The 15,147-nt window shown below is 47.7% G+C and overlaps 1 protein-coding gene across 1 annotated transcript in view; it reads left to right on the top strand.

Moving 5' to 3' along the window:
- Window positions 1–1,703: 1,703 nt before the first annotated feature.
- The window catches only part of LOC119393594 (nephrin), a 198,716-nt gene continuing 185,272 nt past the window's right edge, over window positions 1,704–15,147 (top strand). Inside the window, exon 1 of the mRNA XM_037660703.2 lies at window positions 1,704–1,716. The gene's annotated coding sequence lies outside the window, so the exon portion shown is untranslated. The remainder of the gene's footprint in view (window positions 1,717–15,147) is intronic.

Genomic DNA, 15,147 nt, shown 5'->3' with positions numbered 1-15,147 from the left:
GACAACAAACTCAGTGCAACAGGCGGCGGAAGAGCGCAACATCTTGGGCGCTAAAGCTTAACGTGTGTTAGGCTTTAACGTTAAGCTTAACGTTAAGCTTAAGTTAAGCTAAACGTGTGTTAAGCAAGCGTGGAGCGTGAACAAATGGATGGGGCTATACTTCGTTCACTCTGTTTTTTTCTCCCGGGATATCTCCACCCTCACGCTAATGCAATGTGTAACAATATTTCTTGTTCCCGTTAACTTCTCTGCCATCTTTCTTTTATTCCCTTCATCGCTTCCCCCTAGAGGAGGGTAGCACACTGGAAGCGCGTCTGGTTGACTTCCCTTCTTTTCCATCCTTTTCTTCCTTTCTACCTCCTGCTCCTGCTTTCGTCTCTCTCTCTCTTTCAATTTCGCGTTAGCGAAAAAGTACTCGGTCGATGGACAGGTACATTAGTTTCATTGTTCAGACACTGAACCACCCCCCCCCCTCCCGTCTTTTTTTAGAGAAAGTTGAAGAAGAACCACGGGAAACAAACCTTTCAAAACGACTTTCAGTGAAAACGGAGAAGCTGAAGTGTTGGTAAAACAATCAATGAGCCCATATATAATCTCCAGTTACATAGACCCGATATCTTCGTAACGGCTGTCTTCTCCGGCACTCTAGTTTTCAGGCTGGCTCGCCTTATGAGAGGATGGTACGCTGCCTTAAAAACAACGAAAAAAAAGAACCCCGACCCTCTATCGTCAGTACTCAGGTGATTAGGCTGCGAGAGAAAACAGATACCGGCGACGCAATGCTCGCGGTACTGCTAGGTGCGGCTGTTCGAATCTCATGAGGCAATGTGGCTCTCGCCTGAAACCGCTACACTCGCGTCTCTGGATAGCTTTCGTGTCCGTCATTTTTTGAGCCGGAGCAGGATGCTGTGCGCGCTTCTGGTTGCTGTGGACCCATATAATTACTCTAATGCAACTCGGCTGGCGAAAAAAAATTGTGGCGAAGCAGTACGTTGTAGGTCACAACGTAACGGGAACAAGCGAAGAAGAGCGTCTACATCTGGGAGTAATCAGCAAGTGGACCATGCGTAGCGCGTGTGGATGAGTGTTCTGCAATACCCGCCTAATGCTGATGAAAGACCTAAGAACCCGACCTTCAGTAAGAAATTCGCTACCTTTGGCAGTGGCGGGAGATCGGTGGTGGCGTGTGTAGTCACCACGATGATTTCGAGCAATAATTCTGTTTATATATCTGCTAATATGGAACTGTTATTAAGGTGCGCGCTTAAGCGTTTGGGCGTAACCCAAGCCGCACTACCTGCTTGCGTTGTTTGGTGGTATTACTGCATGCTTTTGTACATTCTGGCAATCTGCATTCCCTTATTTTGGGTGTGCAAAGCACAAACCTCTCAATTAAGCGATTTCTATTTTTTTTCTTTTTATGGCCGTTGCAACTTTATGCAATGTCAGAAATTATACAACATACCTTCATAAAACTGTTGTATTTTACGGTGCTGCTTTAAAACCAACGGCACATAATTAAGACGGTTATTAGTTTTCTTAATATTCATTTTTCTTGCTTTTGCTGCTGTTTTATAAGGCTTGAAGTTTGCACTTATGATGAACTTACTTTGCTTTCCGAGTTTTTAATGTCGGGCTGTTCGTTTTGTTTCAGACATTCATCAGTCGGATAACGCGCTCAACTTGACTGCGAGCATCAATGCACCACAACTAAAGGTGTGTATGCAAATTATTACACTTTCCGCGATGACTCATCGGTCATGTATTTTAACTCACCAGAGAGCTACACATTTCAAGGGGCCCTGAAACACTTTTTGAACATGGTGAGAAAACGATGCCGATCGGCAGTCCTGGCTCCTGAGAACATGTGAGCCAAATATTATAGCACTGCCCGCTGCGAGGAATTTGCATATGCGTTTCAAAGACGGCTAAAAATAGCGCACTCTTCTCTCGACAAACTGCGTGATAGACGAGCCCGATTTCGTCATAGGCGGGAAGCACCGGCTATTGGCTGATTTGAGCACTCGTGTGCGGCGTAGTTCCTGCGGCCTCCACGTACCCGCGCCGCGGTTTGTAGCGTTAGAACTACACGCTGTGGAATGACACTATAGTGCGCTCGTGGTATAGCGCCGAATGTGAGCCGATGCGTCCGATGAAAGACCACAGGGAAATTGCTCAAGGCCACGGCGCGCGCTTACGTAGCTTGTTGGCTTGTCAACACCCTCCCCCCCCACTACTTTTTAGATGTGAAGCATCTTACAGCGGAGTTCAATCCGGTGGTGGTGGTGGTGGTTGTGTGCGGCGTGACCACCCTTACTGCGCATGCGCGAACCTTCTCCCCTCCCCTTCTCCTCTCCCCCTCTCCACATCACCTCTCCCCTACCCATTCCCCCTTCCCTTTCCTCCTCCCCTTTCCCTTTATCATCCCCCTCTCCACTCCCCTCTCCCCCTTTCCCCTCACCCACTTACCCCTCTCTCCCCTTGCCCCCTCCCCCTATCCACTCCTCCTATTCCCCCATTTCCCTTTTCCCCTTTCCCTTTCCCCCTCTCCACATCCCCTCTCCCCTTTCCCCCTCACCACTCCACCTCTGAAACGCGGGCTCTACATGCCGAAACACTGCTTCGCATCGCCTCATGGTCCCCTTTAGCGGGAGATGGTGTGATTTTTAGCTTTCAGTGCGCTCGTTGGGACCAATGGAGAAACAAAGTGATTAAGGTGTGCGACAAATCCCTGTAACTCCGCTCGCATCGGAGGGATTCGAAAAAAATCACAGCATATCCACGGAGTGAATGATGATGAGTGGGCGAAGCTGCGGAGGTTCATCGGTAAACCGTGAATCTTCCGTGAATTCTGCCCAGTACATCATCACCGACGTGAGATCGGGCGCGTTTATACTAAAGGTTCGATGAGTTATGACGACTTGCAGCTCACTTTAATTTTACATGTACGCTGTGAACTTTCATTGTTTAGAAAACCATTGCTTTAGAAAACATCTGGCGTCTTTCGTTAAGCAGCTGGCGTCTTTTCGTTTTGCTTTAGAAACATCTGGCGTTCTTTCGTTTTGCTTTTACAAAACATCTGGCGTCTTTCGTTGGTTTATTTCATCAATCAACGGCGTTTTGAAGAAAATTTTTATTGTTTAATCACGCACAGGAGAAATCTCACCAGGCACTACCTTGGAGGTAAAGAATGGCTGCTAATGGGAATGAGAGACAGAAGAAGTCGGCTTTTAGCTAACTCTGCGAATTTTTTATTGTTCAACAACGCACAGGAAAAATCTCCCACCGGCACCAACTTGGAGGTCAAAGCGTAAGACTGGTTACGCACTACGACTACTACGACTACGACTACGACTACGAGGGACGAACGGGTGCCGCCTTAAGGAGCTTCGCCCCTAAAATCTTTGCGGCAATCGATTCATGAGGCCATAAACTCCGATAGTGAAGTCATTCGACGACTACTTAATAAAGTGTTGTAGAGCACCCATTTACTCCCAGTTTCGGCGGTCTTATTACGATAGTTGAAGAAGGCGCCCATACTCCAAAATCGCACAACTATGCAAATAAACGCGCGTTCCTCCTGTATGAATTCACGTTATTCTATCCGCTGTTGCCCAAAGGATTCCACAGCCATTCACGACACCGTCTTTGTTTCGTCAATGCCTGAATTGTGGGAGTACGACACAATCGATTGAGAAGGAAAAGAACAAGAATGGCTTTCGCCTTCGAGTCACCTTAGGCCGTGTGATATTTATTTATGGAATCTCTTTGTATGAATCAAATGTGTTTCATCGTATGCACGCTTGTTCAGTGATCCACCTTGATAAATCTTTAATGGTAGACACGCACTCAAATTTGCTTTCGCTTTTCGGTGGAGCTGACTTGTTGATCAAGAAAGTGGGGATGTGGTCCGGCACTTCTTTTTTTAAGATGGAGTTTTCTGCAGCACAGAGGCCTTGGAAAGGCCAGTGGCCTGTAGCTCATAAAATGAAAACAGTGACTAAGAACGCAAGAGGCGATAAGAAACAAATAGAGGAAGGAAGAAAGAGTGCATAGTGTGTGCTTAGGGTGGTCATAAGAAGCTTGGTAAGACAACGTGACTGCTTTTGACAGCCGAGCTTTGACCCCCGTATCAGTGCGGCGACCGCACATCTGTTTCATGAGCAAAAATAATGCACTGGCAGTAATAGAGTGCACTATTCCCTCACAGGGTTAGTGACCGCAAATCTTGGCTTTGTGAAAGCAGCTCGTGATGATATGCTGTTTTCTTGTTCTTCTTATAAGAAAGGGTTTACGAAGAAAGCACGTTGGGAAACAGCGCGCTCGCTTCTAACGAAGTTGAACATCCCAGCCACTTCGCGCTTAAAATTGATGCGCCTGCTGCCATGAACCCCCTTGTCACGCCAATGTGAAAAAATAAAAACTGAAACGAACGTCCAGTCTTTTCTTTTTTTTTTTTCAAGTAAATTCACTCGAATGTTAAAAGTTCTTCAAAGATCAAAAAAGAAAGAAAGAAAGAATCGACGTACAGTGCTCTGTTAGTGCTGTAAAATAGAGTAACCTTTGATGATACCTGATTTATTATTTTTTTTCTTCCGACATTCATCGAGTATCACCAGGGAACCTTGCTGCCATTAACAATACCTCCGTTACATTTTTCGGTGGTTCACTGGTTAAGTTTAAAACTTCGCTGATTTGACAATATCCCTGGTGTCGTGCGTGTTGTTAGGTATGCTAGTATTCACTGATAGCTCACTCATAAATTGAGCAATAAAGATCAGCCTTGAGTCCCCTCTTACACCAGCGCAGAGAGCCATATGCTACGAGTTGTTAGACTGTCTTGTTACGACGCCTTGATGGAGTTATAAGTTAGGCGAATTGCCAGATATGGGACAGTCATATGTGTATGAATGAATGCCGAATGACCAAGTACAACACTAATGCCTGTTGTATTCTTGTATTTTGCTCTTTAGGGAAAGATCTTACGTAACTGATCTAAGCGTTCATGATACACAATCGAACACTGGCGTAGTCAGGGGGGGGGGGGTGAATTGTGGGGTTCAAATCCCCCCACTCCCGAAATTTTTCAATTTTGTTTGTGTATATATATGCTAACATATACAAACTCACGCACGAACGTACATAAACTATGCTCGATGCCTCGATGCCCCCCCCCCCCCCCCCCCCCGTCATCTCGCAAACAATTTCTGGCTACGCTACTGCAATCGTAAGTTCATTCACACAAAGGCAATCTCATAAATATTCAGGATTACTGAAGTTGGCTTCTTCTTATAAAGACTATTGTTGTGGCAAAGCCAGCTAAAGAAAATACTTCTGGTTTCATTCTCGGTTACTTCGGTTGCTTTTGGATGGGTCGAAACGCTAAAAAAACGCCCAAGTACGTGGATAGAGGTGCTCGTTAATGAAGCTCAGATGGTTAATGCCACATAATCATGCTGTGGTCTTGACACGCAAAATGTCAGAATTTTTTAGATAAAATTCTTCTAATGTTCTTAGTAAATTGAAATTTATGAACTGGTCATCTGGAGACTTCTATGCTCATGTTCATTTTTTACACAAAATATATAATTTGAAAATATATACAGATTTACATATGTGTTTGTTCGAAAAGGAAAAGGATACGAACGCACTAAAACATCGACATTTTGACGAGGGTTCAGAGATGCCGATTACCTGGAAGTTGGCGCAGCACTGAGACACAAAGTCCTCTTAGCACGCAACTTGCCCGGAAGCGGCTTGTCATTCGCAGTGCCAGTCATACTCATCGCACTTGAACGAAGCACACAGCGTCCCATGACGTCCAATGTGTGCGGGCGGGGCGCACTGCAAATGACGATTCTAGTAAGGACCTCTCCGCCATTAGGCTCCGGTTCTGCCTCAAAGGGCGGCTTATTTGAAGACGACCTGCGCCGAAACAGGGTAACGCGCACACTTCACCCGTTCACCACGACCAACGACGTAGCGACCATCTCGCAAATTGCTCATTATACGCGGCGAAGCCAGCTGCTTTGAGGAGTGTGTCTGAAGGTGGCAGTGATAACAAGAGGGGAGGGTAGCCAGCCATCTCCTCTAGGGAGGACGCGAAAGGAAGTGCTACACTAGCAGTGAGAGTTGGCGGTGCGAAAAGGGTGCGCCGACCTGGTAAGGGTCGAAAAGGAGGGTGGTATGAAGAACACAAGGAGGTGGTGTGCGGCGAGCGAGCGTCAAATGACGCCGCTATCAGGAGCGCGGGATCTCCCGCTAATCGCGGCTTGCCGGCTCGCCGCCGTCCCTGCGACTGCTCGGGGCAGTGCAGTCGGGAACGCTGAGCGAGTGGGGCCGTAAAAAAACCACCGGCGCACCACCGCACCGGAGAGCGAGCGAGCCAGCGAGCGACAACCGCACTATATGAGCAGGAGCGTATAAGTCTCGTTCCCGCGGCCACTCTTTTCGTGTAAACCTCATTTGTTTTGCGAGCTCGGTTCACGTCGTTTTAATCCTCCACCTAGGCGGCGAGGTGAGCACGGGCGACGTCCGGCCGTACATCGGATATGCAGTCACGCGTAAATTTGGAGGGAGGAGCGAGTGGGGGTGGGGTCGCTAGAATTAATGCCTCCTTTCTGGCGCCGAGTGGAATGAGATTGTCGGAGGGCTCCTTTGGCGAAATGAGGAAGCTGCCTTCTCGCAGCTCATTGTCCGTCGTCTTCGCTAGACACCGCTTGCTTCCCTGGCACCTTCCTTCCTCGCGTTGCGAATTCTCGAATACCTCCGAGAATGACAGAGAGAGACACCGGGCTTCAAATAGTTTGGGGGTGAACAAGACCGATAAAGAACGAGGTTTTACGCGGCAGACAGAAAAAGCGGGAGAGATTTGTGACCCCCCCCCCTCCTCTTCGGTGCATTAACCGCCGCGCTCGAGGTGGCGAAGGAACTAGGTGCGAAAGATCGCTTCCGCCGCGAATCGCCCCATCCACTTCCCTACAGCCCAAGCTCCGCATTTGCCTTCTCCTTCGTGCCTCCGGGTTAAAAAATAAAGTAAACCACGTCAGCCTCGGCTTCGGGCGGCTTCTGCCACGAGTGGGGCTGCGGACGAGGTACATTGGACGCGGATTAGTGTCCCAGGACAGCGACAGGAGAAGCCAGGCTTCGGAAGGAGGGGCGCGCGATTAAGGCTCGGCTAATGGACGCGCCTTGAAAGCCTCCCATCCGCTTTTCTTTCACTCTCTCCCTTCCGGACGCGGCGGCTCGTGCGCTTGCCTCCCGCTGCGGAATCTCTCGCACGTTCTCCATGCTCTGCTTCGTCCTCATCTCAACCGCCACTGCCGCCTCCATCGTTCTTCGTCGCCGGGTATCGTTCCTTCGAATACCGTCCCTCCTACAAGGCTGCTTCATTTCTAGTTTCGTCCCATTGTGTGCATAAAAGAAACACCTCCCCTGTAAGGGATTAGCTTACATAAGAGCCTCGCCATAATCCTTTGTTCTCTTCTATTCGGCCGTGCCTCCCCGTCACAGGCAGTGCTTCGTGCGCCTTAATATACCCTATGCCACTTGCCTGGTTTAAGCTCGTGCCTTAAATACCGTTGCATGCAATCTTTCCTCCCCGCATCGCTTCATCAAAAGCGATCCTTGCTCGCTCTTGTTTTAACTACTACATTCCGCAAGAACATCCTCCCACCGCTCCTCTGCAAGGTTGCCTGACGAGATGGTGCTGCAACAAATGAACATTCGTCGTCGCTCATCTTGTTCCATGTTTCGTAACTGGAAAACGAGCACGGCAAGTAAGACGCTTTGCAAACTATGGTGGCGCTTTTGCTTCTTGAATTTCAGCCGATTACATGCGAGACTAGTGGGATCACTGTTACAAGCAAAGCTTACTTAACACGTCTCGTTTTTTTTTTTTTCCCCGTTAGATTAGTTTTCTGTGTTGCGAAGCAGAAAGTCTTCATTAGTTGCGTGCAATCGTCCTACAGGGAATCGTACCACACTGGTATAACTTTTTCTTTCGCAGCTTCAATCAGCAATTTAAAATGCGCTGCACTTTGCATTCAAGTGGCCGTAGTTCAGTAAAACTTCAGAAAGCACATACGACCGTTAGATTTATGTTGGAACAGAATCGCGATCATGTATGCTGCAATAGTAACGCTGTACTTTAGACTAATCATAAGCCTTCAGCAAGTACATTAATTAGATTGCAATTAACCGCACCGAAACACTATCAGCAGTCTTTTCAGTTTCAAACGACATTTTAATTCGATCAGGTTAAACTCATGCAAGTTACTGTGAAGCCTTTTATTTTTTTACACTTGTGCCAAATGAACTTGCGCAAGTAGAGTCGAACATGGCTGTTGCACAGCTAGGTACTCATCATTTTTCGTGACGTGCATAGCGAAAATATCTCCTGATTTATCCATCATTGCAGCTCTGATTACCAATTGCAAGGTCTTCTCGACACATAGCAGCCTAGCAGTGTTCTTATCTTGGAAACTACACATCGCCGACAACTCAACGTGCATACCCTGCCAAGATTCAAGCGCATAGTGATGGATGACTTTTGTGCCGTCTGATAACCTTCTATGACATACAAAAAAAGGAAATGATGCATAGTAGCATAATGCAATGAAATTTCAACATTGAATTAGGACAGCAGATATGAGGTATTTTTGCTGTGTGGAACGAAACGGTGACCTTGCATGTTGAAAACATATTTTTATACAAAAAAAAAAAAATGCAAGTCACCAATCACAAAACCTATAAATAGCAAGACGGACAAAGAAAGCAGCCATAGAGAGAGGGTAAGCTGAATAGAATATCTTGTCCGTTACCCTTCACGAGGAAAAGGGGAAATCATAAAGATACGATGAAGAGAGAGAGCAGAGAGATTTAGCTCTGACACACATTTGATATCATCGCCGCTCACGGTCACTGCACACAACTAAAGCACCGGTTCATATACATCAACTGCTAAGCAAGGAAGTACAACGAAGTTCAAAAATACAACCACTTAAGGACACGTCAACGTTACTGACGCGGTCCTTGCAATACACTTTTGTGTACTTGCGTTTTTAGGCGCGGAAAACTGTATCACATTTCAATGTGTTGCATTAGCGGAACAAAAAGCTCGGTATGTTTGTTCATGGCGTAATGCTTGAAAGAATGATTTCATTACGTTTTTTTTATGCGGATGTTTAGTTTGAGGACGCAGCAGTGGAAGCTCTCACAGCTTTAATCTTTATTCGGGCACTAGAAGAGATACATTTTTATAGGCATGTGTTTATCCCTACTCAACCCAGTAAAGAAGCAATGGGCACAGTCAGAGTACTGTTGCGACCGGGTGTTTGGATCCATCCTACTGCTGCAACCAGTGGTTGCGACCGGTATTTAGATCCGTCCGTCCTCGGCAACCAGGTTGTTGCTACGATAGGGCAGCGTCGTACCCGCACTCCGTTTGGTAGCGTAGTAGAGTCTCCGGGTTGAGGAACTGATGCTAGCAAGTTTGGAAAACGATAACAAGCATGTTTACTGGCACTTTTTGTACACTCAGTTACACAGTGACAAGGTAAGAGTTCCGCGACGGGCGAAGTGGATGAGCCTGATACCGAGGGCTCAGAGCCCCATTTCTCACTTAGCACCGTCGTTTTAACCCCTGAGGCTGGCTCCTCCTTCTTGATGACCACCAATCACACACACGACCCCGCCCATCATGGTACAGTCCATTTCACTGTCGCTGAGGGATCGTTGCACTCTTGAAACAGCAAGGGTCCGGCGGTCTACGGCACGCTTGGGGGGGTAGCAGGGCAGCAGGTTCCTCGGGCTTGTTCCTCGGACTCTTCCCCGAAGGGCAGAAAAGGGTCTGCGGCGACTCCTGTCAAAACATACAGGTCAGGTCGTCCCGGCAGCACACCAATCCAAGTCCAGGTGGCCCATTGTGGAAACGTCCTCAACATGGACGTCCCTCTGTTAGGTCGAGATTCTTCCCATTGTCGGTCGCTTCCCGTCCCGGGGATTCCGTTTCTAGGATGGATGCAAGTGTTTTAGCAGTGTGAGAACGCATCGCCCATCCATTCTCATGGTCAGCGCGTCGCCACCGACTGCCAGTCATAACAGTACCAATTATATGTTCTTCTAATTTTTGTTTCGTGATAAAAAAGCACATGTCGCACTACACCACGAAATCGATAAACTTAATCTTACTTCAATCAGTTGTGGGACAAACTTTGCATAATCCCCTTTTGTAAGGACAATTCGGGGCTTCATGGGCCCAACCATAGAGTAAAGTTGGTGTATATGCGGAAACCTGCCTGCATTTATATATTTAACTGTGTATCGCCTTTGGGCAAACTTTCGAAATAAAACAAAGAAGAAAATATAATCATTCCATATCTGGTACAATAGATTTCAAGGACATCCCTGCGGAAGTGACTGACCGAGAAGCCCTAGTGAGCAACGGTACCGAATGCAAGTGTTTTTCTCAGGTAAGGCGGATGTCGAGGTGTATCATTTTCACAGAAAATAAAGAATATATATAAATTGATGTCGTGCATATATTCAGAAACCTTCACGGTGGGTCTTTTTTCTACCATGATACCGCTTGGCTCTATACAGATTCACGGCGCTCCGTCGAAGATAGATCACCATACGATTTAAGGGGCGAAAAAGCGAGCAAGCGCAACCGAGGACGGGTGATAAAAATTCGCGATGAGTTTTAAAACGAAAAGAAAGCAGGAGACAAAAGACAACGGCACATCGACGTTAGCTATCGCCCAAGTGCAGACAGCTCCACGGCACGCTGATGCCGGCTTACTTCAACCGCCGTCTTTTCTTCACCTACCTAATGGGTCCCGGGCCTGAGTTCGTGTTTAATGGGGAAGGCTTCGTGCTTGGTCTGGTTGCATCAGAGGGGCGCTTGTCCATTCCTCGGCATTTATGTTCACTCGCTTGAATTCTCCCGATTTTCCCATTACCATCACTAGGCTATATCTTTTTCTTCTTTCGTGAGTACTGTCTTCTTTCCCTTCTCTCCCGATCCTCGCGGTCCGCAGTTGAAGAAAAAATACCGCCGTTTCTTCAGCAGTGACAGATGCGAAGGCCGTCATGCTTGCCTGCAAGCATCCCCTGCTTTGTGGCGCCCGAGATGCGATCACGAGATTTGTTTCGTCCGTAGACTATGCGCGCGAGTCTCCCGTGTTTTTTTTTTTCGGTGCTTGTAGTCGACTGCGGCAAATGCCTCGCTCCGTGGTCGCGCTTTGAGAGTTTTCTTTTTTTCCTATGCGTATCTAGGTATCCGCGTCTTTTTATCACAGTGGAGACCGCAATCTTTCTGCCCGCGCTGGCATGTCTCCCCCGAGGACAGATTTCCGGAGCAAGAAGACTCAGCGGCGAAACCACTCCGTATGCCCCACTTTCCATCTCACTCTCAAGCTCGATCTATCTATCATGGTCCGTGTTCGCCTTCAAAGGAGTAAAAGAAAAACTCTAACCGTTCGAGCGTTTGCGTCGCCGGAACGTCCACAGTAGACGTCTCTGCCGTGTAGCGAGTAAGGAACTCACGTATAGAAGAGCCGAAAGGCTGTGACAATGCGAAAGAGAGTGGGCGAATGCGGAGCACAGCGGAATCGGTACAGATGACGACTATAGAGCACTACGCCCTCAAGAAAGCGGTCTCCGCAGCAGCGGAGACGTCCCGTCTGAAGGAGATGGCGGGACTCTCCCGTATCGTGTTTAAGGAGACTCGGCCAGTTTACTTTGCTGATTCTTTCCCATCGAGTCCGTACCTACCCTTTTGATCCCCGAGTCCCGTCTTTCCCTCCGATTCCTCTCTGTCTTGGCCGCGAGAGGGCCAGTGAGCCAGGACTCTGCACTCAGGCTCCGGTCTTGTCTACTCGGTTCTTTTTCGCGCACGCTTCTTCATCTCCACAGGCTCGACGCCGAGCAGCGGTTAGACGTACGGACACGGGAGAGTGTGGACGGCGGTGAAAGAAAACGGAGGATCTCGTTTTACGTGCGCTTATACTGTATAAACACGCGGCCGGCCCGAACCAAACGCGGCACGCTTATTTCGTCGTCTTTTTTTTTTTTCCATTTCGGGCTCGACCCTTTTCCAGTGCCGCACACGTACTTCCTGTGAGCTACCGCGGTGCGCGGTTACGGTTGGAGTGCGCAACTAAGGTCTCCCCCTTTCCTCCTCCTACTTCAGTAAGAGAGGGGGTCTGGAGTTGTTTGTAGCGATGATGGTTAGTATAGAGAGCGGGAGAAGTGAACGAGAGTTATAAAGCGTATGTGCGCGGTTGGAGATGTTGAGCGGGAATCGCAAGATAACCGCAACGGATGAGATGAAGGCAGCTAGTGGGAGGCAGTCTCCGTCAGGAAGACGAGTGGTGAGGGGCTCTGAATAATTTATGACGACACTGGCGGAGCAGCCACTCGCTTTTTTTTTCCCTCGTAGCCCTCGTACGCCTCGTTCTTAACCCGAATCCTAGCACACTGATTCGTCTGAGAGAAAGGGAACCGAGGAGATGGGATACGACTTCTTTTCGCTCGCATCGCGAGCAGCTAGGCCTGGCGACTGGGTTCTTTTCCGAATACGTGGCAGATACGTGAGGATAGAAAAAAATAAATAAAGAGAGACACCTGCGTGCTCTGGGAAGTCGGTGTGTGCTGACGGCGATCTATGTGCCTATCTCAGGCGCGTATTCTCTCCTGTCTTACATTTCTTCTTTCTTCAGGGTTTTTCTATTCTCCAACAAAACGGTCGTCTCGTTCGTTCGTAGTCCCTGCTCTAGCGCTTATTTTCGTATAGCTATGGAACGTTGCCATAACTCTCTTTTTTTTTCTCTTTGCTTTTTGTTGCAAACTTTGTTAGTGCAACGTGAACAGTTTGCGGCGCCTCGCTCTCGCACGATTGTTTTTGCGCAAGTACACTGGTTCTCTCTTTGTACCTATTTTGTATGTCGCATCTGTAGCTTGAAGTTCTGGCAGCGGCTTAAACTTTTGGTGCTCTTCTTAATTGACATATCTTGATAAAAGGCATGCGCTATTTAATTTAGTATTACGTAATAGCAGTTTACTAGTTACGCAGCCTTGCTTTCAACGTTTTGTCGTGCATCCTTGGATTACGCTATTGGGCCAGAGGTTGCAGATTCGATTCGATCCCAGCCACGACCGCAGCATTGCGATGAGTGCGAGAAGCAAGCACCCACGTGCACGTATATGCTGTTAACCACGAAATTCCAGAACTGTTAGGTACACGAGCTCCCATAATTACAGACGCTACGGGCGGCACGAATTAGATTTCTGACGCGACCCGCTATTCTTGAGTTAAGGTAAAGGTAAGTGCATGCAGCCTCCGTTGTTAAATGTTAACAAACTTGAACGTTTCACACGATAGCCAGGGACAGTTTTATCAATATTTACTTGCGAAATAATACGATACAGACAATATAATTGCATAATATTGGTAGGTAACGCCATTATCAAAACACCAGTGCCCTTTTTTTCCCGCTTCCTGATGGCTGTGCCGCCAAATGAAAGGGGGCAATTAAGGGAAATCGTTGTAACAGTACGGCGAAATAAACTACACAAAGGCAGGTATGAAACCCAGTATAAGGAAGATGGCTTTTTTTTCAGATGTTAGAAAGGAAAATCAGGGCCTAATTATTTACATTTCGCCAACAACGACAGGATTTCATAGCAGAGAGAAGACGCCGTATGAGAATATGACCTAGAGGCAAATAAGAAGAAAGAAAAAAGGAACTGTCAGGAGCGAAACACGCATTCAACGCCTGAGGCGTGATAGGCGGGAGATTAAATTTTCGCCGACGGCACGCCTTAATCGCCAGCTACGAGCAGATGCAGAGCAGAATCCAAAGGAGCGAATCCTAAGTAGTCTTCGGGGAAATCATGAAAGGACGTTTGCTCAAAGGCACGACATATCTTCAAAACGACGCTGTGTGCATTGCTTTCCTTCGGGTACTATTGATAACGCCCCGTATTTCGTTTTTTTTTTACTTATCCCGCGATTTTTTTCCGCATTCAACCAAACGACAAGAATAAACAGAGGTGCACTTCCAACGTCTCCCGGCGCGCTCTTTGGCGCCAAAATGGAGGCTGACATCCATATGCGTGAAGGAACCTTTGAGAGAGAAGACGCGAGATAAGATGCCCCTAAGAAGGGCGAAAACTCCGAGGCATGCACGCTAGAAGGCTCTACTGATACGTTTCTTTCTGCAGCCCCTCCTCCCACCGGTGCGCATGCCTCCGAGCAGAAGAACAAACGCAAACAAGGACAGCGTCACGCTGATAATACGAGCGTGCTAGACTCCCAGCCGGCATATCGCGGATGAGGCAGATGCTAAAAAAAACAGATAAAGAAAAGCAACGAAGCTAGGTTGCATCAAAGCAACATTACTGAGACTCTCTCTTGATTCGAGCCCTTCTATTGTGTGCGTGCTTCTATAATAAGGCGCCGCTTCGCTGCTGTGTCTCTGAAGACATCCATGTTCGTAAAGAGAAGAAACGAACTATGAAGGGTTTGTCGTCATCTTAGTAAGAAGGGAACGAGGAAACGTAAACAGATAGAAACACGGTTGTCGACGTGAACGAAGCGGCGCAAACAGGACCTTTCACGAAAGAAAAGACGCACCACTGCGCAGCGCCTTTTTTGCTGATCTCGGGGTATACAGGGAAGAATTCCCGCGGGCTAAAAGACAGACTCTTCATCGCGCGGCGATGCACTCCGCTCGCTGTCAGGCCTGGCATGGCAGGCACGATGTCTGGCAACATTGATACTAAGGATGGATAGTATAACTCCCGCGCAAAACTTTCCTACTCTGTGTCTTTTCTTTATGTAATTTTTTTCTTGTGCCCTGCTCACTCGGTGCTTCGCTCCCTGGCTCTCACCTTCACCCGTCCAAACGAGAACGAAGTTTTCTCTTTTTGCTGGATCAACGCCATACCGAAGAAATTTCTTTTGAGTAATCACACAGCTCCTTCCATGCTCGACTCGGCTGTTACTTTTTTTTTTGCTATGCAGAAGTACTTATATGTGAGTTTGTAAGCGTGTGTGCTTGCACGAGCACATATCAGATATCTTACAGTTCCACGTAATGCCTTTCATAAACGCCACATTGTAGTGAGTCCCCAAAGCTACTT

This window comes from Rhipicephalus sanguineus, chromosome 5, assembly GCF_013339695.2.
Source record: "Rhipicephalus sanguineus isolate Rsan-2018 chromosome 5, BIME_Rsan_1.4, whole genome shotgun sequence".
NCBI classification, from domain to species: Eukaryota; Metazoa; Arthropoda; class Arachnida; order Ixodida; family Ixodidae; genus Rhipicephalus; species Rhipicephalus sanguineus.
Note: the sequence above shows the minus strand (reverse complement) of the source record. Positions and strands in the feature narration are given on the sequence as shown.